Below are 10,622 nucleotides of genomic sequence, written 5' to 3'. Positions count from 1 at the left end.
GAGATAATCATCATCATCGATGCGACTGTGTGATAACCCGAGATGAGATACAGACTCGGTGAATGATTGATCTAACGTTTCAAATGATTAAAATTCATCGAATGATCGAAATGGTATCGTTTTCATCAAAACGTTCGCAAAAGTTTCTCGGTTCGTCGACGATGAGGTGCCTTCGAATTAGAACCGTTCGAAACATAGCCCCCTAATCCCTCTAAGACATCATCGAATCGCAGAGTAATCCGATTCATTAACAATTAACGACGTGAGAAGTAAAATGGTAATCAAACTACATGTTCCCAAGGTGATTACGTGTAAAGTGGTATATATGGAAGCAGGCTATAAGGCTATGCATGCATCTGAGTAAACAATAACATGACCAACTGACATGTAACCAGTCAATAAGGCCAAAACTTGGACATCAATATCTGGCCACTGCAAAGATTCATGATAATTTTTCGTTGTGGGAAGCTACATTTTGATCTGCTATGAAACTTTATTTCATTGAATAAATATGAACATCAGGGTACAAACGAGTTGTTGCTCTTTTAGATATTAGTCATTCAACACCTGAAGATGGAAACTAAATACTTTAAAAGCTGCAGATGTATCTGCAGAACAACGAGCTAGAGCTAGTTCGCGGTTCGGCGGCGCGATGATACTTTTTATTGTTCGATGATAAACAAATAGTTGATAAGGCGAAGAAAAAACAATTGTTTTGACGTGACTCCGTTCTAACTAGAGATACAAGCTCCAGGGTATAGTATACAAACGAGTACATAACAGTATCTATATCAACAACTGAGTAAGATTGAGATAGCCACCCATAACTACCGGCAAACCAGCTTGAAAAAATATTCACCCGATTTTAAATACAGATTATGTACTTGTGAACCGATAGAAAGAGCATTTCTTGATCAAAATACGGAAATTGTTGGTCATATTCCATATCCGCCTCAAACAATAAACTGTTCTAACTAGTGGTGACCACTGAAAGCTTTTGTTTTGATTTTTCACATATACCCGAGGGACATATACCATTGTATAATTCAATCAATATCAAACCGTACAGCCTTATATCAGGTATGACAGGTAAATAAAATAACTGTGGCTAATTCCTGGTATAGTCTGTAGGTAGTCTGCACAATGAAACGGCAAAGAATTTACAAGACATTCCATAATTCTACCTAGAAGCAAAACCCGCGGGGGGGGGGGGGGATTCGTAGAATAACTAAAAACCACTTTCAGATTCCTAGTGAAAAAAGTCTTCAAATCGTTAGGACACGTTATGTTATGTCTTCAACCTTTACTTTTGATTAGACTGATTTATATAAAAGGGATATCTTTGATGTTTATATCTCGACATTCTATTCATGACAGGGAAAGGCCTCCAATTCAAAATGATCAATCTATGTCATAATGTATGATTTGAATAGCGAACTCTTGTGCAACCTGCACGGAAAACTTGCTTTACTGATTACAAAATAATCATTAGAAATTGGATCATGAAATGAAATATCTGAACTATTTCAATACAAAGCCCTACTTTCATTGTAACTGAACTCAGTACACACACACACAACACCTACACAGTGCAGGTCCTGTGAGAGTGGTCTTTGTTGGAAAATAAAAGCGCTGCGCCCTGCTTTTTAAAAGCGGGGTACTCACAAAACGAAATGACTCACACTCGAATATGTCCCACTAAGGGAATACTCTAACTCTCGATCAGAACATATATATAATGTTATGCAAAACTTCATATGCAGGTCAAAATTTCCAAATCTCACTGTACAAAATAGCCAACACTCTCACCCTACTATTTTCTCATATATATGTGAAATATGGAAATGCTTTTCGAGACAGTCAGACTTTATGCGAGTGGAAAATCTATATTGGAAATTTCTCTCGGATATGACGTCATCAATATGTTTTTTGAACATATATCGGAATTCAATTAAAACGACACGATTTTAACGATAAATTCACGACGGTTAGTGACGATAGTGTCGTCACGTTTTCCCTGAAATATTCCCTGAAATATTCATCGAAAAGATAGATTTTCAATTGTTTATCAAAATGAACAGATAGACCCGGTGTCATAGCATTCATTGTACTATGACCATATATGGAATCAATGAGGTTACTACCAATTACTTATTTGTCTTAAATTCATGATAATGATTTTGAATTTTCTCGTCTTTTGAACGCCTTTTATTCTTTCTTATCAACTTGCACAAGATTTTTGACCACAAATCATAAAGCACCGTGCGAATCCTCGCGAAATAGATGAACACGTCTGCCACGGTTACCGCAGTAAACCTGAGCGTGTTTTCAAAAGGAAACCGGCGAGAGGGAGGGAGAGATTTCTTCGTGAGCGCAAATCGAAGAAAAAATATCAGAACATTTGTATCAACAAAAGGATGTAACACGTGTGCGTTTATACAGACGGTTTGATAAAAGATTAAGAGCCTCCTTGAACTAGATCCAGCACGAACCCTAAACATGTGCCGCAGGATTATGAGCGATAGATATTTGAGGAAAACTTATAAATGAGAATCTATCTGGGAATACTCTTCAAACCTCTCCCAGGAGACGATACCTGATCCAGGGGGCCCTTATAGTCGAGATAACATTATTACACGGTTATTTTGTTCTAGAATCATTGTAGTTCAGAAAATGATAAATTCTTTCAAATTCTCTAGGGGAGGGTCTGAAGCCCATTAAAATACGTATGCAACAAGGCCTCGGGAGTTTTGGGCCCAGGGATCCGTCCCCGAGATCTATGAATTTACTAGCTATTTGTATATAAACAAGTATTAACTTCCGCCGGTTTTGTAACAGCGAGAGGAATCCACACGGAACTCGTAAACATAAATTAGCCGTAAATCGCAGGTGAAACACAGCCAGAGAATACTCCACTCCGTTAAACCATCGTCTTAAACGAGCGCAACGATAAAGCACGAATTTACCGTCATAAGATCGACATAATTCCCGATGCAAAATGACAGTGATTGCGGCAAAGTGAAATATATGGAGACAACAACTGGCTTTAACAGCCCCGAGTTTGTTCCATCAACGAGAACCACACAAATTTTTATCTAAAATTGCGAGAGAGAGATGGCGCGTGCACTTCACGGCACTGCGCCATTATATCTGTAGGCAGATAAAAAACAAAATCCCGGACTTGAACAAAAAAAAGCAAATTCAACCCGGCAGACCGCAAACATACCATACAGATTCCTACGAGTATAAACAGAACAGCAGTTATAATAATACCACTGATTAGATACAACCATATTTCATTAACTTTTTACTGCATATTATTCAACGTAAATTGCCTATTAACCGTCATAAAAGCATCTAGATTGACAACTAAGTGGTCGCTACTGACAAAGCATCAGCCCGACTAAAACACAGACCTTATATATATATATATACACACAAAGAGAGGAATTTAGAATGGGAAAAAATGTTTCGATGATTTATCAGCAAATTTTTGTTTGCATACTTCTGTATTGTAAGGATATGATCTAATCACCTATGCCCTGTGTGTGGTGTGGTACATAGTACATTATATAATCATCTTACGGAAAAAATGTTGCTGTTGCATTGAATGTTGAGTAGGGTTGCTATGATACATTTCAAGCTATGCTACCCGAGGCCTTACGCAAACCATGAAACGAGAACAATTTACAGTCGTTAAACTATATTCCGTAGTCTATGTAATGATTTGTCTTGCAAAAAATTGTCATCGTTCATATAAATACGATAAAAGGAAAATCATAGGCCTGGTTCCAGTTCCACAGTTCTGAGTTAAGATTTGACTCTAGAATTAACTCATCGAAAATGAACTAACTTTAACTCAGAGTTAACTCTAAAGCGTAGCGCACATCGACACTGCGATTGGAGACAACTAGTTGCAAGGCAGTTTCCGGCGCATGAGAGGAACTGGCTGGATACAATCAGTTGCTTGAATGTGTCGATGTGAGCGAGCTTACGATTGGTAAGCGTCGATCTATCTCCAGTTCCAGCCAGTTGCCCATGTTCTACTTTTAAGCAACTGGTTGTACTCAATCGGTCATATCCGCCGATGTGCGCGCTCTGGATTTCGACGATCGACACGCGTCATGCAGTTGCTGCAACTGACCGGTTGTAACTAGAATTCGATGTGCGCGGGGTAATCGTTCGGTAGCAACTAGTTGTCTCCAATCGCAGTGTCGATGTGCGCTAGGCTTAACCCACAACTGTTGAACTGGGTCCTGGATATCAAAGTTAAACGCGATGAAATTGGTTAAAATGCTTATCATTATAAAAACATGTGTAAGATTTGGGCAAAATCTATGTACTGTTTGTAGAAGTTGACGCGTGAAATTCAGATCAAAATTCACGGCTTTCGTTCAAACGCAATTAAATTACTTAATCTAAAAACACTCGGCGTTCAATACGCATTTCAATTCGAATTGATCTTCGATAAAACGAGATGACATTCACAACAAACGCGGAACCTTCATAAGAGTTTGAAACATGACGCGCGCGAGAGATAAATCTCGACGATTCGATCGGATTTGTTTTATCGCGTGAACTTTGACTCGTCTCGTCGATGAAATTCAAAACAGACGGAATCTAATATCTCAGACAGACTGCAAGTATGCATTTCATATCAGACATATGTCAATAAGTTTATCAGTAAAACCTGCTTACACAGTTTAGATTTCTTATTTGTTTCGATAAAATGCTGCTCTTTGACTTTGCTCCGTTTTGCGTTTGGCCCCGAGAGTCGTTCAGAACAAAGAAAGGTTGTGCTGATTTACCAGAGGGAGACCGAGAGAAATGTATATTTGAAGGAAGCAGGGAAAGCATTATAGTAAATCACTACCTAAATGTAAGGCCTATCGATGGTCAATATTTCATTGAGTTGTTTTAATCTGAAACTCGTGGTCGTAAATAACCATCCGAACATTTATTGTCAGCGGTAAAACTGATAATCCTTAATTGACCATTCACGAAGATATAAACCTGCAGCAATCTATCTCTATTTTCAGACTTACCATTCTCGAATTCAACGCCGAGAATTATTTCATCACAAGCTACAAGAAACCTGTCCTTGCAGTCAGTCGTACACTCCTCATCCGTCAGTGGCAAGACTTTTTGAAACCGGTTTCTCAATCACGAAAAAGTTAAAATCATAGGGTTTAATTGCTTGTCTAGTTACTAAACATTTTCAGTTAAAAAAAAACTTTAAAAGCTTTAAACTATTTTCATGAAACGACACCAATACTGAAATATCTTCCCAGGCCCTATTTTGATATGGTAAAACATATTTCCACCAAACCAATTCTCCATATACTAGAATTCTAAAAGCGGGCTGCATTCATTGGCTGCTGAAGTAGCAAGGCTTTCAATCCCCCAAAAAATACAGTAATTTATGCTTAATTTTAGGGTAGTCTTCTATTTCTGGTAGGGGCAACAGATATTTTGTAAGGGTTTCGAAGGGTTGTGGACGTAAAATGAAATGGGTAACTGCCTATAAAACCTGATTGCGGAGACCACTGCAAGCTTACCGCGCGAAAAATCCTCAAATTTCTTTCGCCGCATTTTTTGTCGCCGTCGGATTCATCCGTTATGAGCCGCAGGTCCGGTTTTATCGAGATTACATTGTTAGGAAGATGATGAAATTTTTCCAATTTCATCGGTGGACGAAGCGTTGATGGTCAGAGACGACGCGGCCGTATATTCATGAGACACGGACGGACAGACGTAATAACACTGATCTCGTATACGCATCTCTCTTTTTACCTCGCTGTACCTCATAGACTCATCTCTACCACGGCGACTAAATTAACAACTCCCCGAATCACTCAACCGCAGTCTCACGAGTACCATACCGAACTTACGGTCATCGCCGATACAATTTAGGAGGTGGAAATCATGCGCATTCGTCGTCATGAAATATTTATTCCGGCAAAAATAAGCGCCAATCGACAAAGTTTCATTGATCAGCAGTAGTTGTGATTTGTAGCCCATTTGAATATTACAAGCGAGTAGAATGAGGTTTTTTACTACTACTTGTCTCAGGTACTCCTAATGTTACTCCTCGCGAGGCTCCGAAGACGTATTTCGTATCAAATGCATGAAGCGTTGCGATTGTCAACTTCCGAGCGCGAGAATTCCATCAGCCAATTAGAAAAAGCATCAGCAGCAGCATCAGCAGCAGCATCGGCAGCGATATTACACCGGGACTGATTACATTTCCCAGCTCAACCGGAGAAATTATACAAATTATGCGGCAATCACCTGAAACTGATCCTAAAAACCGTTCATCGATGCGAATCGTAGATCATTTCATTACGGACGAGCCGCGCATTTTAAACCGGCGCCGCAATTACGAAATTGGCTCTCGTTCCGGCGATAAACGTCCGTTTTAAGTATTATTCGAGAAAAAAAAAGCGATGGCAAAATAGCCGGAGAGCGCGGGCGTGCGTCCATCGATGAATACATAAATCGCCGAGTCAATTGCAGTTGATTGGTCGTCAAACGGTAAATTTACCAGTATTGACCTCAGCAGTGACGACGACGACGTCTCACAGCAACAGACGGACGAGATCTGCGAGATAGAGAGAAAACTCGGCGTCTCATTGCAATCAATGACGGATTAACTTCGCTATCTATATTCTCAACAGGAGTAATTGTCACCTCTCTTACTGACCGGTGGTCATCAAATCCCCGCATGAATAACCCCCTCGGACGCTGTCATCATTGTCACATCACGGGCTGAATTCAAAACTCGTCAAGTCCTTGTCGCGTTCAATCCATCGTCTCGGTCCTCAGTGTTCAATCCACTGTCTCTATCTCAGTCCTCGTCGCGTTCAATCCATCGTCTCAATCTCAGTCCTCGTCGCGTTCAATCCATTGTCTCAATCTCAGTCCTCGTCGCGTTCAATCCATCGTCTCAATCTCAGTCCTCGTCGCGTTCAATCCATCTTCTCAATCTCAGTCCTCGTCGCGTTCAATCCATCTTCTCAAGCTCAGTCCTCGTCGCGTTCAATCCATCGTCTCGATCTCAGTCCTCGTCGCGTTCAATCCATTGTCTCAATCTCAGTCCTCGTCGCGTTCAATCCATCGTCTCAATCTCAGTCCTCGTCGCGTTCAATCCATCGTCTCGATCTCAGTCCTCGTCGCATTCAATCCATCGTCTCGATCTCAGTCCTCGTCGCGTTCAATCCATCGTCTCAATCTCAGTCCTCGTCGCGTTCAATCCATCATCTCAATCTCATTCCTCACCGTGTTCAATCCATCGTCTCAATCTGAGTCCTTGTACCGTTCAATCCATTGTCTCAATCTCAGTCCTCACAGTATTCGATCCCTCGTCTCCTCATTCCTCACCGTGTTTAATCCATCGTCTCCTCGGTCAATAGCAGACGTGATTAGAAATCACCGGTTTTCAATAAGCGACGACAGAGAAAAATACGATTTTCAATTTTGAATCCATTAAAATACGACGATAAAGATTTCTTCATAATTCGATAAATCGTTTTTTGATTACGAAAACAAATTACCAGACAACTTATAGAGACCGAAGGCTTCTTCCTTAGTGCGGGGAATCGTAGCGAGAAGAAATGCGCTCAAGGTTCAACCACAGATCACGAAAACATCACTGATGAGGGATTTAATCTGATGGATGAGCAATAAGTGATAACAGTTATTACATAGCAGCCCGGTCTGTGGGTCAGAAATAAACATGTCACTCAGTGACGTGTATATATTGATTAGACCCCAAACTGAATAACAGGTGAAAAACAGATCCTTGTTTTAAAACAGAAATAGAATCCACTATGTGTAATTACACATGTGTTATCCCGTGAAAAAAAATAGACTCCCATTATCCGAGTATTCCAAGGCTAAAACTGAGAGACCATTCGACTGTAAGATTTTTCAATAAAAAAATCACAACGTTTAGCGATTTTTCTTTCATTACTTCCACATTCTGCAGGGTCAATTCGAGGGCTACTACAGCCTTCATAGAAAAAAAAATCATCATCATTCTCGAGATTATCATTATAGTTTGTCTGGGCGATGAACAATGAGAACAAAGGGCTGTCTGGACATTAACCTCGATATCACCGGTCAAAAAACCTATAGGTCGACAGTAGACAATTCATTCCGTTTCGAGCTTTTCTCGGCTTTTTCGAGCCTGGTCAACGTTACATTGTCGCGTAATCACGCGCTACAATAAAGGCTTTAAAAGTTCTATTTTTTGTCTGAAAAGACTCTGATTTATAAGGGCACACATTGTGTGTAGACAGCTGTGGAAAGTAAATCACGGCTCAAGTTTCGATAATCTGATCAACTTCTAGAGAGAGGTGAAACGAATGCGGCCTGATAAAACCTAATTAAGATAATATTCTCTACGAACTACTCTTACAAGAAGTCAAGAGATCAAGACCTAGAGAGAACTTGTGAAGAGGTGTAAAACACTTGTAAACTACTCGCTACTTACAGTTCGGAATTAACTATAGTACAAGATTGTGTTTTCAACACCTTTTTAATTAACTGCCAACCTTCGACTGATTTCTGAACAGAATAAAGACGTGCAGCGGCAAATTATCGGCACCTGCCTTCGATGTTCTTTTTTTGGAAGACGTGATCGAAAGTTTAAAAGGGCGGGTAGTAACACAATATACCAGAAAAATAGATAGTATCTGTAAGTGGGAAGAAAATCACAGAAAGGTGCGCCTTTCTTTTTGAAGTACACTTAGCGACTAAAAGACACTTTCGTTCATGGGTGTGACTTTATCTCGACGCGAAGATTGAACCTCGGGCAGAAATCAATTCAGAAACGCGAAATTTTCCCAACCCGAAAACGACAAGCGAAATTCGTCTAAGACTTCGCTGTTGACCGCCGCCGACCTCCGAAATAAAAATTACAACCATTTCGCATTTCGACGTCGATGAAGCGCGAGACACGGACAGCGAAATGTTCCGTCTCCCGCCTCGACGAGGGTCGTCGTTTAAAGCGAACTTCACTCGAGTCTCGTTCGATCGAATCGGAATTAGTCGAGTGGAAAAACTTGTCCGCGAAAAACAAAAACGAGCCCCGCAGTCGCTGAATGTATTTGACGAGAGTAATGATAATTTCTGAGCTAACAAAAGGACTTCAAAGACGCGTTATTCGCGAAAAGCTTTCGGGGGACTACGTCGGATCAGCGTTTCGTAAATCGGCAAATTGCCGACGTTGATTTATCGTTACCGAGAATAGAAAATGAAAATTTTCCGCCGAAAGGGACTCGGAAACTTTCGTTCGTCGGAAGCAGTATCAGACTGTTTTGTACGTGGGAACAAACGCATGTGCGTTTACATGACGGGAATTATAAACCAATCAATTTGACAAGATCACAACCGACAAATCTGATTAACAACGCTCCGACTGTGGTCACCAGACTAGAAAACTTTTCCTGTCTTTACAACGTTATTTATCCGCCAAGATTCTAGGTAGTAAGCAGGACGAAATAAATACCGCTGCTGTTTCTAAATACTACTTAATTCACCGGGAATCCTTCATCGATGCTATTGATGTCGCCTTCAGGCCATAACTAGCAAGAAATGTAATTTCTCGAATGGAAATCTTTAGAGGGCGAATACAAAATTTAATTTGAAAAAGCGACTTTTATTCGTACATTATATATTGCGTAAATTATAAATGAGAAATGTTTTGAAACAGTTTTTCAGAAAAAAATTTTTTACAAAAAAAAAAATTTCAAAATACTTACCATCTGTAACAGTTCCACTGGCGAAGTTAATTACGCCCAGCGCCAAAAACCATAGAATAATCCACATTACGCTTGATCTTCGCGTAGAGTCACATAATCCGAATAAATGGCACCACAAAATTCTACTGGCGGTAAACATGATTTTGAAATGTTTTCAAATTCAAAATTTAATCAAATCATTCCAACCCTGAAAATGATTATAAACGTTTATTGCGATATAAACTAGAGGAGAGTGTGAGAAAACACGTCTGAATCGTAACTATGACTGATGACCAATAATAGCCGACAGACAGATGGAGTGCGTAGACCACACCATGCAACCAGTCAGTCAACAATGAGCAGCAGCACCGATCACTCGCTGCACCGATCCACTCAACAAGTTGTCGCAAGCTACACCCAGCCAATATCGGATGGGATGTCCGCAGTCCCAACCCTTAAATCGATCATTTACTGTTTAAATGAATATAAATTTCGCAATAGGTACAGGTAGTAACTCTTGACAAACAATAGGTCTAAAACAAAGAGACTATACTTAATTAATTATAAAATGAAGTACACTAAAGATGCTTTTTTTGTACTCTTAATTCCTGGTGGGGTAAACCTTAATTTTCTTGACAGGGGATTGAATAAGAAAATAATGACTACTGCAATGCCAACCTACAAACTACGTTATTTAAGAGTGATTAGCCTGACTAATTAATAATACTTTTGTCAAAAATAGGGAAATTGCAGTCAAAATGACACGGACATGTGATATCAAGACAAACAAACAAAATCAGCGTTACCTGATGACGTTGTGTGGTTTAAAAGTTGTTCCAGTATCGATTCCGCACTATTGTTTAGTATTACATAGTTAAA

Source organism: Tubulanus polymorphus, chromosome 4 (genome assembly GCF_964204645.1).
Source record: "Tubulanus polymorphus chromosome 4, tnTubPoly1.2, whole genome shotgun sequence".
Taxonomy (NCBI): Eukaryota; Metazoa; Nemertea; class Palaeonemertea; order Tubulaniformes; family Tubulanidae; genus Tubulanus; species Tubulanus polymorphus.
The sequence above is the reverse complement of the archived record's forward strand: the minus strand, read 5'-3'. Positions refer to the sequence as shown.